This window comes from Equus quagga, chromosome 7 (assembly GCF_021613505.1).
Source record: "Equus quagga isolate Etosha38 chromosome 7, UCLA_HA_Equagga_1.0, whole genome shotgun sequence".
Lineage (NCBI taxonomy): Eukaryota > Metazoa > Chordata > Mammalia > Perissodactyla > Equidae > Equus > Equus quagga.
Genome location: NC_060273.1, coordinates 114,451,365 through 114,466,911, shown reverse-complemented (window position 1 = coordinate 114,466,911; position 15,547 = coordinate 114,451,365). Strand labels below are relative to the sequence as shown.

Genomic DNA, 15,547 nt, shown 5'->3' with positions numbered 1-15,547 from the left:
CTGTGTTTAACAGGACAGTTGGAATACCTATAGGTATGGTATAAATTCCTGTGTTTAACTTTTTGTCAGCATTCTCATTTTCTCTTCTTATTTCACCACTTTCAAGCCTTTTCAGCCCCTGAAACAAAATATAGTCCTGTCCTGGAGGCTGATGTCTTCTTCTCTAACCACTTTTGTGAGGCAAGTGCAAAGGTTCTGAAGGGACTTTTGGATTTGATTTTTTAAAAGTTATTTGCCAAGTACATACTCAGAATCTGAGCCTGTGTAGAAGCTGTAATTTCAGTCTCTTGAAGTCCAAAATCTGCTTTCATTCATTTCACAATCCTAATTTTAAGCGCCGACTAAGTGCCAGGGTAGGGTTACATCCATTAGAAGTAACCTTGGCAGCTCATCACAAGAAAAAAATAAATTTGTAACTAAGTGTGGTGAGGGATGTTAACTACACTTACTGTGGTGATCATTTTGCAGTATATACAAATACTGAGTCATTATGTTTTACCCTGAAACTATAATGTTATATGTTAATTATATCTCAATTTAAAAAAAAAGAAGTAATCTTGGCAGAGTGAAAAACGCTGCACAGAGGCCCTTGGACCCCACCTAAGGACCTTTGGAGTGGCAGAAAGAGGGGATGGAAAAGTTGAAGTTGACAAGCCTGGGAGAGCTGAGCATTCCCACCTCTGGAAATAGTCAGATACTATACATGCCAGCCTTTGTCTGCCCTTGGGTTTCTGAGTTGCTGCATAGGGTTTTAAATTCTGAGCTGAGCTTTCCTGACCTTAGCTTGTTTGCTGTCCCCACAGTTCCAGAAGCTGGAGCATTTACATATAACTTTCACCTGGGCCCTGGTCTCAGCTCTATCAAAATACCAGCTATGTGACCTCACCCTAGCTAGGAGTAGCTGCTGTTGGTCATTTACTCTGATCTGCAGAAGGAAGGAGTGGGACTCTTTTTAGCATTAAACTGTTAGCCATGCTTAAGACAAGAGGTAGAGGTAGAACATTATCCCAGTTCCCTTTTGGAAATGGTTGTCCACTACCAGGGGGCCTTGGTCACACTGGTGGTGTTGCACAGTCAAAGTTTCAGGGATATGCATGTGCCTAGGCTCTTCCCCAGACCAATTAAATAAAAATGTCTGGGGAGTGGGACCGTGGGAAGAGTAGATAGGAAAAGCACACTAGCTAATATGCAGCCAGTGTTGAGAACCACTGGGAGTGAAAGTATCAGGCCTTGAGAGGGTTAGATGTGGGTGTAAAATCCAGAATTTACCACTTATTAGTTGTAAATCCATGAGCAAGTCACTTAATCTCTCTGAGCCTCAGTTTCCTTTTCTGTAAAATGAGGACAAAATTATACCTTCCTCAAAGGTAGCTATGTAGCACATAGTAGATACTTAGTGAATAGTACTTATTATTCTACAGCTGTTTTGTCCAAATGATAACCCTTAGTCATATGTGACTGTATAAAATGAAATAAAGTTAAAACTTTTGTTCCCAAGTCCCACTAGCCACATTTCAAGTGCTCAGCAGCCATGTGTGTCTAGTGGCTACACATTGAACAGCAGAGACATTAAACATTTCCTTCATTACAGAAAGTTCTATTGGCTGGAAAACGCTAGTATATAAGGATCTGCTTCACTAAGGGCTAATTTTATTCAGAGAAAATTCACTTTTAACTCTGTTCTGGAAAACCCACTACGTTTGTTTCTGTCAGGTAAACAACAGACTTTTTGGCTTGGGAAGAGAAGTGAAGGAAATCCAGGAACCACCTGTTCCGTGGAGCCTTTTTTTCCTTGTTCCTATATACCTGTAAATGAGTTTACCTAGAAGTAAACAAACAACTGGGAACGGCCAATCGATTGTTCAGATACTGATCTCTCTTCCCCTCCTCCCCACCCTACAAGTTCTGAGGCCACACTTACTATTTAGTTCATTTTTTGAAGTAGAACATTAACTTTTTCCTGCTCTATTTTTTTCTTTTTTCTTTTTTTTGCTGAGGAAGATTCACCCTGAGCTAACATCTATGCCAGTCTTCCTCTATTTTGTATGTGGGTCATCACTACAGCATGGCTGCCGATGAGTGGTGTAGGTTTGTGTGTGGGAACTGAAGCTGGGCTGCCAAAGCAGGGTGCACTGTACTTAACCCCTAGGCCACAGGGCTGGCCCCTTCCTGCCCTATTTTTTTAGCACCACAGGCACTGTGAGTGAAGCTTCTGGGGTGTGTGTGTGTGTTTGCTGGAAAGTGGAAGAGGAAGGGGCAAAAGGGGGAAGAAAGAGCTAGCATTGGTAAGGGAAGTCACTAAATATCTGTCAGTGGGAAAAGAAAGACCATAGATAGTATGTGTTTTATGATTTTATTATCAATAATGTTTATTTCAGGTAGTTTGATATCTCTTCTATTCTAAAAATTCTTTAGTGTCATTTTGATTTGCCCGTAGTGGGGAAGCGCGAAGGCTCTGAAGTCAGACCTCCTGCGTTCAAACCATGCTCCAGTATTTACTGAGTGACCTTGGGCAGGTTGCTTAACCTTTCTAAGTCTCAGTTTCTCCATCTGCAAAATGAAGATAAATGTTAATATCTACATCTCATAGGATTGTTGAAAGGATTAAGTGAAAAGATACTTGTAAAGTCCTTAGTATAGTGTCTAATGCCAGATAGATACTCAATGAATTTTTAAAAATTATTTAGAGAAAAAAATGATATTTCATTGTCAGTAAACAAATGAGGCTATACTTTTAACTACAACATGTATAGGATATATATATTCCTCACAGGAGATTTAAAATAGAACGCTCTTGTCCTTTTCTCACATCGTCTAGAATGAGTAGACCTCTGTTTCTCAGAGAACATTTATAGTTTCTGTGTTACATAAATGTTCCACTTGCACTACTGTACTTGTTTAGTTAAGCACAGGCCTAGCAGCTGGGGAAGTGTCAAAGTCTGAAGAGCAAATGTATTGTTGATTTGAGCTACTGTGTGCTGAAAATTGCTAATATAACTAAGCAGTCTCAAAAACAAGGAAAATAGTTGTTCTTGATGGAAAAGGGACCACAACCTACTGCTTAAATTTACTTTATATTTATTTTGTCTTCCTGCAATGATGTTTTTGTTGGCAAGGTTACTTTATTATTTTTTTAAATGCAAAAACATGCTATGTCTTTTGGGTTTTTTATTCTTTAGACATTTCACACTCTTTTGTTTTGCTATGCACTGTGACAGTGTGACATACCTAAAAACTAACTCCCCAGTGAGTGGAAAGTGCTATCATTTATGTTTAGTAAGGAAGCTGTATTGGTTCATATAGCTGTTGTCCCAGCTGAAATAACATAGCAGATTGGTGCTGTTTGAACACTGTTAATTGCTGAAAGTTCTTAAACTAGTAAATAGGCCTGATAACCTGGAATCTAAGCAGTAACCCAAACAGACCAGACCACTTTTGATAAGATAAACACTCTACTAACCTCAAGCATTCCCTTTGGATTGTCATCCAGTGGTATGAAATGTTAAACTAAAAATGTTTTTTTCTATTCAAAAAGACTTCAGGAAAAATTGTTTGGGATATTTGAAACCCAGTTAAAGGTCATTATGTCTAGTGTATGATTAGTAATTATCAGCCATGCTGATAGAGTACTTACTGTATCGTTAGCTCATGAGAGTTGAACAGTAAAGGTAGACCAGTTCATAACAGAAAGTCCTGATTTATAAGATCACACTGTACCCTGTCATTTCTGTTTGTGCAACTGCAAGCAAACAGTAATAACTCTAATAAGGGAACAATGAGCTTTTAATAAATAAAATGTAATATAAGTTCTTTATTAGCTATCTTAAATCTCAAAACTGGAAAGCTTTCTAGAATAAAACTCCACTTTTATTCAGCATTTGAAATATTCATTGGAAGCACAACTCTAAAATTTCTTCCATTTTCCAGTAGAGCGTTCATATTAAAATTGTTTGAAGTGTTTTATTTAATAATTTAAAAATTATTTTTAATTAAATATTGCTCATGTGAACCATGCCCATTCCCTTAACCCTAGAAATGGAGATTGGAACAGAACAAAAATGACCAGAATGTGGTGTCATGTCCAAAGAGTCAGGAGATAGCAGTTTTAGAGTACTACCAACTCATTTTGTGGACTTAGACAAATATTTTCAACTCTCTGTGCCTCCATTTGATAAGGAAGTTTCCTTATCAATCAAGTACAGAGTGTAAACTAGTTTTAAAAATTTTTTTCCAGCTCAGAAATTCAATAATACTGGGGGGATTTGGGGAGAAAAAGCAGAAAAGAAAAACAGTAACAACAAAAAAGATTGGCAACAGTCGTTAGCTCAGGTGCCAATCTTAAAAAAAAAAAAAAAGAAATTCAATAGTAAGGTAAATTTTTATAAGATTAAAAAAATCTTATTGTTTTCTTGGCTCACTGTTGAAAAATAGCATGTAGGAAGAAAAAGAAAACATCTAGCCTCCAGTAAGAGTATAGTGTATTAATTTCTTGTCTTTTGTTCTACACTTAAAAAAAATTAGAGTTGAGCTCATACAGCATACGCATATGTTTAATATTATAGTGTTATTAAAAGCTTTTTATGAACATCATTTTTAAATGACTAGGTAAATATAATAACTTATTTTCCTATTGGACATTTAAGTATTATCAATTGTTTTATATTATGACTAATGCTTTAATGAAAATATTTGTCCATAACGGTCACTCTTCCCTCTGACACTATTTAGCATTATTTCCGTAGGATAGAGTCTCAGAAGTGGAATTTTTAAGTCAAAGATATGAATAATTTTAAGGTTTTTGTGTATTTGCTTTCCAAAGGAGTTAACCTAACTGTATTACCATTAAAAATACATTACAGAAATATGCCCATTTTACCACAACGTGGATGGCATTGAATGATTTTACTAAGATTTTAATATTTTCCCATGTTTGATCTTTTAGGATTTGAAATTTTAAGCAAGCAGGAAGCCATTAATTTCATATAGTCAAATTCATTTGACACACAGCTAGGCTCTATTTCATGATCACAGACTGTATGTCTACTAATTGTTGGTGAACTTTAAGATTGAAGGTTGGCTTAGCACAGATTGTGATTATGACTCTACTCTAAGGATATTTTAAGGATAATAACATAAATTTGTCTATCTATTTTTTCCTGTCTAGCTTTAAAAAGTATTTGAGGCAATGTTAGGTTCTGCTTTCAGCAATGGCTGAGTGAGATCTTACTAAACTGACCTTCTCCAGATAACAACTGTAGCCTCTAGAACATGTATATATTTTTATAACAATTAACAGCAGCTCCTTGAAAGTACAGGAGAGTAGACAGAAGCAGACAGATCCTGGTGAGAAATTCATGTTTCGAGGAGGTAAGGGAAATTGAAGACTTAAATAGGTAGAGAGATAAACCTTGTTTATAGGTGAGAAAACTCCGTGTTATTAAGATGGCAATTCTCCTAAAATTGACACATGGAGTTATTGCAACCCCAATTACAATCCTAGCAGGCTTTTTTTCTTTTTTTTTTAAGATTTTATTTTTCCTTTTTCTCCTGCCTCAGCATGGCCTGATGACCTGTGCCATGTCCGTGCCCAGGATTTGAACTGGCGAAACCCTGGGCCACCAAAACAAAGCGCGTGAACATAACCACTTGGCCATGGGGCCAGCCCCCCTAGTGGGCTTTTACAAAGGAATTTGACTTCAAGGTTAACATCATTAGTGATGCCATGTGGATAGCTGATATTATATGATGAGAAGTGCACTTAACCTCTATGGCATTCTTTCAGAAAACCCATGATCCCAGTCTAATCATGAGAAAAACATCAAATAAACCAAGTTAGGGGACGTTTTACAAAATACCTGACCAATATTCCTCAGGACCATTAAGGTCATGCATGAAAAACAAGGCAAGTCTGAGAACTGTCACAGATCAGAAGAGAGAGGGGAGATAAGATGACTAAATGCAATGTGGTATTCTAGATTGGATCCTGGGACAGAAAGAGGATTCATGGAAAAACTAGTGAAATCCAAATGAAGTCTTCAATTTAGTTAATAGCAATGTACCAATGCTGGTTTCTTAGTTTTGACAGATGTACCATGGTAACGTAAGATGGTAACATTAAGGGAAACAGAAATTGGATGAGGGGTATATGTCAACTCTTCATACTGTCTTTGCACCATTTCTGTAAACTCTTGATACTATCTTTGCAACTTTTCTTCAAATCTAAAATTATTCCAAAATAAAAAGTTTATTAAAGAAATCAACAAGGTTATTCTAAAATATATGGAAAGGCAAACGACCTAAAATAGCCAAAACAATTTTGAAAAAGAAGAATGAGCTATTTAGACTACCTAATTTCGTGACTTATTATAAAGCTACAATAATCAAGACTGTATGGTATTGGCATAAGGATAGACATATGGAAATAGAACAGAATAGAGGGCTCAGTAACAGATCACCATTTATATGATCAATTGATTTTCTGATAAAGTGCCAAGGTAATCTAATGGAGGAAAGGATAGTCTTTTCAACAAATGGTGCTAGAACAACTGAATATCTGTATGGAAAAAATGAACTTTGATCCTTACCTGAACCTTACACAGAAATGAACTCAACATGGATTGTAGACTTAAATGTAAGAGCTAAAGCTATAAAACTTCTAAAAAAAAAATAGAGAGAAAATCTTTGTGGCTTTGGGTTAGGCTAGTGCTTCTCAACTGGGAGCAGTTTTGTCCTTCAAGGGACATTGGCACTGTCTGGAGACATTTTTTAATTGTTACACTGGGGTGGGGAGCATCCTGTTGAAATCTAATGCATAGATGCCGAGCATACTGATAAACATCCTACAATGTATAGGTCAGCTCCCTACAACAAAAAATTATCCAATCCAAAATGTCAATAGTACAGAGGTTAAGAAAGACTGGGTTAATCAAAGACTTCTTAAATAGATCACAAAAATCATGAGTCGTAAAAGAAAACAAGTAACAAAATGAACTTACTGAAAATTTAAAACTTTTCTGTTTCTGAAAGACAGTTAAGAAAATAAAAAGGCACCAAAGACTTGGAGAAAGTATTTACAAAACATATATCTGACAAAAGGCTCAGATTCAGAATATATAAAGAACTCTTATAATCAATAATAAGAAAAAAAGCCTAATAAAAATATTGGCAAAGAATTTGAACAGACACTTCAAAAAAGAACCTATAAATATGACCAATAAGCACATGAAAAGATGCTCAACATCACTAGTCTTCAGGGAAATAAAAATTAAAATCATAATGAGATACCACTACACACTGAGTAGAATGGCTAAGTTTAAAAAGCTTGGCACCATCAAGTGTTGACAAAGGTGTGGAGCAACTGGACCTCTCATATATTGCTGGTGGGATTGCAAAATGGTTCAGCTACTTTGAAAAATGGCTTAGCACTGTCTTATACGATTAGCATATACCTATAGGACCCAGCATTTCTACTTCACAGGTATTTACTCAAGAGAAATGAAAACATATGTCCATACAGACACTTGTATATGAATGTTTCTAACCACATTGTTCATAATAGCCTCAAATGAAACAATCCAATTATCCATCAACTGATTAATGGATAAACAAGTTGTGGTATAACCATACTATGGAATTCTATTTGGCCATAAAGAAGGAACAAAATACTGATATTCAACAACATGGATGAATTTCAAAAACCTTATACTAAGTGAAAGAAATCACAAAATTATGTTCTGTATGATTATATTCATATAAAATTCTAGAAAAGGTAAAACTATGGTGACAGAAAGCAGATCAATGGTTACCTGAGGCTGGGTATCAAGGGAGGGGATCAATTGCAAAGAGGACATTTTTCAAGGTGATAGAAATATTCTGTAACTTGATTGTGCTGATAGTTATAGGATTATATACAATTATGAAAACTCATCAAACTCTACATTTAAAGTGAGTGACTTTTATGTTAAATTTAACCGATATAAATATAAATTGAAAAAAGAATTTGAGACTTTGAAATTAATAACACACTATTAAATGAATATGAACCAAATAATAAAGGAGAAGAGTTAACTATTCCTAAAAAACAGTTAAAGGTAATTATTATAATTGAGCTCTAAATTTAGCTTCAAGGTTCCTGGTAGGTAATACAAAAATAAAAACTGCATTTGGTATATACTTTTCATTGTACCATAAATGGAAGAATATTTGCCTGTCTGAAGATGATACATTTTTATAAGCAGGAAAGAGTGATTTTCCATGAGAATTTTCTCTTAAGAACATTAAATACCACACTGGGCGACATTTTCTAAAGGACTGAAAAAAGTTGGAAGTATTCTTCATATGCTTGACTCTTACACTGACCATGGATAAACCATTTTTTTTCTAGGAGCAAGGGTAAAGGACATAGCTTCTCATTGTTCTACTGCTTGGAGCAGCTTTTCAGTCAGTAACCTGACCAAGACAATTGATGTGAGCTCAAGAACAAAGGTGTGGTTGAAGTCTTTGGAGAATGACTGAGGTGTTATCTAAAAATGAAGCTTGTAGATGTTGATATTTTTATAAGAATCAAATACCCTGCCCCAAGTGGAACTCATCCCCCCAGCAAGGGATTTTATCTGTTTAAATATTTAGACGAGCATTCTGTTGAATCCCTAATTTTTATATTACATGGAGAGAAGACAAATTCCATTGATAAGGCTATTTCATTCAATAGTTACCTGCTTCTACTATAAAACTTTAATATGGATCGTGTACAGTGTTTTGATTTGAGCTGGTCTGTAGCCTGATAAACCTACCAAGTTATCTTTAAGACATAGCCTCGGCTAATTACATTAGTTTACCTATTGAATTATTTAGTATTTTCTATCTGAGTGTTGCTGAAATTTGTTATGTGGAAAATGAAGATTTGGGTCATAGGATACTTGATACTGGATTGTTATTGATTTCTGAAGCAACTGATCAACAGATTCAGTTACATGTTGTGGTCTCAGGTCCTTAGCAGAGAGGAGGATTCTTGCAGTCCCATCTGCTGTGCCAGGATCCAGTTCATGCTGTTTAATTAAGTATGGCTGTGGTTGAAGAGGAGGAGGCTTTGGAAACAGTTATATTAGATCCCTTTGGGGGTTAGACTATGCTCTCTGAAGTGCTCATCCCTTCCCATTCCAATTCCAAATACCTCTGCAGTGGACTGAATGTATATGTCTCCCCCAAATTCATATGTTGAAATCCTAATCCCCAAAATGATGGTAGTAGGAGGCAGGGCCTTTGGGACGTGATTAGGTCATGAGGGAGAGCCTTCATGAATGGTATTAGTGCCCTTTTAAAAGAGACCACAGAGAGATCCATCAGCCATGTGAGCATGTGAGGATACAGTGAAAAGAGAGTCTGTGAACCAGGAAGCAGGCTCTCATTAGAGGCCAGATCTGCTAATGCCTGACCTTGGACTTCTAAACTTCCAGAACTGTGAGAGATAAAATTTCTGCCATTTATAAGCTACTTGGTTTATGATATTTTTATTATAGCAGCCCGAAAGACAAAGACAACCACGTACATTCTGTGCATGACCCGGATCTGGGCAATGAGAGTACGGCTTACCCCTGACCACTGTAAGAAGCAGTATAGCAGAGTGGCTAAAAGTCTAGGTTCTGGAGATAGACTTTGTGGTAGACATATGACATCATAGCAGCTCAAAATTTCTTGACCATCCACATCATGTTTTGATGGTTCCCTGCATTGTGAATTTCAGCTTTCCAAAGTAGCATAAAAACAAAAACAAAAACAAAAATCTATGTTTCCAAGTCTCCCCTGTAGCTAGTGTCCAGATATGTGACCAGTTTGATGCACCAAGAAAGACCTTGACTCAGAAGTGACCTATGGGAGGAAACAGGCTGGTCACAAAGCATCACTTTGCTGGCTCTAGAATGAATGGCGGAAGCCAACCCTATTTAGGATCAGTGGTGGCAGCAACTTGATTCATCCACTTCTTGAGTGTGTTACTGACAGAAAGCCTCAACGCTGGCTGACCCAGCTTAAAGCTCTAACTTTAAGACTCAACTCAAGTGTTTTTTCTATGATAATTTTCCTGCCTCTGGTAAGTCAATCCCGTCCTCCTTTGTGCCCTCCTTTAACATTGATAATTATTTTCATGATATTGATAGTTTTATAGTGGTTTCTTTGGATACTCTTTATTCTAGAAACAAGCTCATATATAAGAATTTTCAGTACCGAGAATATTGTATGAGGGCACTCTGGCACATAATTATCAGAACCTAATGGAGACATCAATTATTCTACTGTGTTACAATTGTTTGTGATGTGAGTCCTCTCGAGGCCTCAGCACAGCAATGATTCTCAGACTTTAGTGTACATAAAAAAATCACCTGTAAAGCTTTTTAAGATGTGTGTTCCTGGGCCCTACCTACAGAGATTCTGATTCATTTTTAATAACTTTTCAGGTGATTCAGATACAGATGGTCCATAGACCATACTTTTTTAAACATTGGACTATACTTGAGCTCCTTACACATCTTTCATGCTTATTAATCCTCATTCCTCAATGTTAGTCCAGTGCCTGGTACATGGTAGGTACTCTATAAGTATTTGTTTAATGGCTGAATTTGTTCATCGCATGATAAACAGTAACGGACAGAAATATTGAAAACAATGACATTTTACATATACAAGTGCTCAAAAATCTGAGAATGCTTTGGAACCAAAGAAGCAAATTGAGTAATATTTTTCTGTACAGTCATTCAACAGGTTCTCTACTTCAGGGTCAAACTTCTGGTTCAGTGGATTTCTCAACCAAAGCCAGGATTCATTTTCCATGCATGGTCAAACATAAGATACTACATAGTGATTTATCACATATTTATTCACATATGTATCAGGGGAAATTGTACCCATATGTCTGATGTGTTTATCACCAAAGAAGGTGTCTTTCCAGAGCTTTAGTGCTTGTGATCTGTCAGGACTTCCTTTCCTACCACTGTTCTATCCTTCCCCTCTCTGACACTATGTCTAGGTGTGAGGAGCTTAAAATTTGAGAAAAATAGCATTTGTGAAATAGTACCTTCTGAGATATAATTATGTATTGATGATGTGGAGATAACAATCACAGGGCTCAGATGAAAGCCAAGTTATTTCTCTAGCTTCTGCTCTTTATCTTCCTGAGTTTGAGTAGTTAGGTATGATAACAGAGCTAACAACAGGTGAACATGGTTTGGCAAGAGAAGAGATAGATCTGGAACAAAGATGTGTAGCTCAAAGCACTCAAAATAGATATACTCACCCACTGGCCCCAGTTGAGGAGGTCTTATACTGCTCATTTCCAGCTGTGGGAATTCTGACTGCTGTGCAGTGTGTTGTTGAGATGACCCCTCCTACAGAAAGACTTCCTCGATTTTCCCCCATTCACATCCAGTAGGAACTTTTGCCATCCTCGGAAACTCTATTTCAGTTAATCCTGTGAATCCTCTGTGTCTCTTCTGTCAGATTGTTAGCATTCTGAGAGCAAGGTACCTGCTAGACATGGACTCCATAAAAATGTGAATGAGTCGCTGCCAAAGGGCCCATGTTTCCGTGCTGTCCCTGGAAGAACTGGGACAAATATGCTAAAATGTACTAAGGGCTTTTGAGAGAGTTTTTGTAGGGGGTATGCAGTGGGGAAGGGTATGAATCTTAAGATAAGGAGAGTAGAGAGCTTCTGGAAAGTGGCGGTATATCCATATAATGGAATAGTAAATGACAGTGAAGAGGACCGTCTTTTCAAGGGATATAAGTGGAGCAATGATTCATGCACTTGTCTTTTTAAAATACAACTTAGCGGGTCTGGCCTCATGGAGTAGTGGTTAAAGTTCGGCGTGCTCTGCTTCTGTGGCCTGGGTTTGCGGGTTCGGATCCCAGACATGGACCTACACTGCTTGTCAGCCATAGTATGGTGGCTTGGCACAGATTTTAGCACAGTGCTAATCTTCCTCAAGCAAAAAAAAGAGGAAGATTGACAACAGATGTTAGCTCAGGACTACTCTTCCTCAGCAAAATAAACCACCCAAAAACAAAAAAAAAAAAACAAAGAATAACTTAGGTATAATTTACATATTATTAAATTCATCCATTTCAAGTGTACAATTCAATGATTATTGGTAACTTTACTGAGTGGTGCAACCATCACAATAAATGAGTTTTAGAACATTTTCATCCTACCAACAAGATTACTTATGCCCATTTACAGTTATTCCCATTCCTACTCGCAGTCCCAGGCAACTACTAATCTATTTTCTGTTTATAAGGTTGCCTTTTCTGGACACTTCATATAAACGGAATCATACAATATACGGTCTCTTATGTCTGGCTCCTTTCTCTTTGCTTTCTGTTTTTGAGGCTTATCTGTGATGTAGCATATGTTGGTAGTTCCTTTTTATTGCCAAGTAGTATCCCAGTATATGGATATATCACATTCAGTATATCCATTCACTGGTTGATTGAAATTCAGGTTGTTTGCAAATTTGGGGCTACTATGAGTAATGCTGGTGTTGAAGATTTCTATGCCAATCTTGGTATAGACATATGTTTTGTTTTTATTTCTCTTGGGTAGATATCTAGGGGTAGAATTGCAGAATAATTGGTAGTTTTATGTTTAGCTTTTTGAGAAACTGCCAAAGCATTTCTAAAAGTGGCTGCACCATTTTATATTCCCACTAGTGATGTATGAGGCGTCATTTCTCCACATCCTCACCAACATTTGTTATTGTCTGTCTTATTATATTATAACCTTTCTAGTGAGTAAGAAATGGTATCTCATTCTTATTTGCGTTTCCCTAATGACTAAAGATGTTGAACATCTTTTGATGTCTGTATTAGCCACTAGCCATTTGTATATCTTCTTTAGTGAAATATCAGCTCATATATTTTGCCCATTTTTTTATTGGGTCATTTGTCTTTTTATTAAGGGGTTATAAGAGTTCTTTGTGTATTTCAGGTATAAATCCTTCATCAGATATGTGTTTTGCAAATATTTTCTCACACTCTGTTGCTTGTCTTTTAATTTTATTAGTGATGTCTTTTGTAGTGCAAAAGTTTTAAAGTTTGATGATGTCCAATTTACCAACTTTTTCTTTTGTGGAATGTGTTTTTGGTGTCACATCTAAAAAAGTATTTGCCTTACTTAAAGTCTCAAAGATTTTCTCCTATATTTTTTTCTATTTAGCTCTTACATTAAGTCTCTGATCCACGTGAGTTAATTTTTGTATATGATCTGAGGTAAAAGTCTAAGTTCATCATTTTGCATGTGGACATCCAATTGTTTTCACTTGTTTTGTAAACTGACATCTATTAGGTGCTTGGCTCTAGGGTAGGCACTGGTGATGCAAAGATAAATGATATAATTTCTAACTTCAAGTACAGTCTAGGGAGGTGTATATCCATAATTAGATTGTACAACAGAGGAACACACCAGGAATCAAGATCTGGTGACTTCAAGAAGAATGACTCTGAGGTAAAATCAAGGGGATGGCTTTGGTGTCCTCAGGGAAAATACCTGTACATATTAGTCTAGTGTAATGGTTTCAGCTTCTTTGGTCTCTTAACATATTAGTTTGTCACTGTCTGTTCTAAGGCGTATCTCAAAAAATGTATGACTGATGAAGAGTTCAAATACAACTGTTTGCTAATGATTTTTTTTTAAACCACTTGATATGCTTAGAGTAGGGGTTATAGTGATATCTTAGAATTGATCACATCCCAGGTTATACCTTGAGAACTTCTCCCATGTGAACATTATTAGAAAAATGGCTGAGGGGCCAGCCTGGTGGTGCAGCGGTTAAGTTCGCACATTCTGCTTTTCAGTGGCCCGGGGTTTGTCGATTCCGATCCTGGGTGTGGATGTGGCACCGCTTGGCAAAAGCCATGCTGTGTTAGGCGTCCCACATATAAAGTAAAGGAAGATGAGCATGGATGTTAGCTCAAGGCCAGTCTCCCTCGGCAAAAAGAGGAGGATTGGCAGTAGTTAGCTCAGGGCTAATCTTCCTCAAAAATAAATAAATAAAATTAAAAAATGGCTGAAAACTCTGGTTTAGTGAATAAAGATCCAACTAGGAGTTAAGAGACTTGGTTCTAGGACTACCACTAATGGCTTTGTGTTCTTGGAATATCATTTAATTTCTGAGACCCTCAATTTGCTCCCAGTATAAAGTGGCAGTTCATTTCTAAGATCTTTTCCTTGGAATGTTCTATTTATTCCTTCAGTCAGCATTTATTGAGTACTCACTTTGTGCCAGGCACTGTTGGGCACTATTAATCAAGGGCAGGACAGAGATGCCAGATGCTTTTATAGAAAGGGATGTGAAAACAAATCATTAAAAGATAATATTGCACATTTTATGCTAGTCCTATGATTCCCTTGGTGTAGAAATGCATCTCTCTCTGACCGAGGAGTTAACTGGGAAGGATGAAACAAGAAGGAAAATGATCCTAAGGATCAGCTTAGAGAATGTGCCCTGCAGGAGAAAATTCACGTGTCAGACATGTGACAGAGGAGTTCCAGCCTGTAGAGCTGCAACCAGCCTTTGGACAATGAGATTTCCTTACATTGTAGTAAAAAGGTATATTTCCTTAAGAGAAGTAAAAGGGAAGGGTATATAACACCTGGGAGTATGTAAAGAACTTGACAGATATTAGGTCCAATTCTCTTTATTGCATTGAAAGTAGAATGGATATTTCTTATATTTCAGGTTTTCCCAAAGAGCAAACCTTCAGTATAAGACATTTTGTTAGGAAGTATGTTTTAATATATTGCAAGAACATGAATCTGATATAAATCAACTTCATGCCCCTGTTCCCAAGACTTGTCTTTCAGATTCTGAGTAACATCAATACATTTTCTGAACTTCTTTATATAACTACAGCACCTTCAGACTTGAACCTAAATTATCTAATAGTCTTTCATGTAATGTACAGAAACTAAACTTCTGACTTTTGAAGGCTTTTCAGACCAAAGCATCTGTGCTCATTTGGCTTGAGATCCCCCTCCAATTCTCCCCTGTTGCCTCCACATACATGTACATTTTCTCTTCTTGACAGTAGATAGTCTTATTTGTGAGTAGTGGAACTGTTTGCAAAGTTATAAGAAAATTAAGGTAACATTACATTACATTCATATAATTATATAATCTTTACTGGGCAGCTATACCATTTAGGAGCAACCATTGTTCAAGTGTACTTAGATATGCCTTAGTTATACATTGTGTTTTGAAAAAGACTTGTCTTGGTCTATTAGTCAGGGTGCTTGGTTGCAAGTGACAGAAATCAGACTCAAATTAACTCAAGAAAAAAGGGAATTTATTGGCCCTTAACTAGCAAGTCAAGGTCTGGGACTGGCTTTATCACAGTTGAATCTAGGGACTCATCAGAATTATGGGCTCTCTCACCCTCTGTCACTCAATTCAGCCTTCTGGGTATTATCATCATTCTCAGGCAGATTCTCAGCATGTAGTTGTCCAAGATAGCCACTGGCAGCTCCAGATTTGTCTGGTCTTTATAAGTTGAGATCAGA

The 15,547-nt window shown here is 36.8% G+C and overlaps 1 long non-coding RNA gene across 2 annotated transcripts in view; it reads left to right on the top strand.

Moving 5' to 3' along the window:
* Window positions 1-15,547, top strand: part of LOC124242793 (uncharacterized) — a 118,523-nt gene that overhangs the window by 23,164 nt on the left and 79,812 nt on the right. For both annotated transcript variants that reach the window (XR_006889503.1, XR_006889502.1), the window contains exon 3: window positions 8,384-8,484. This is a non-coding gene — a long non-coding RNA (uncharacterized LOC124242793). The remainder of the gene's footprint in view (window positions 1-8,383; window positions 8,485-15,547) is intronic.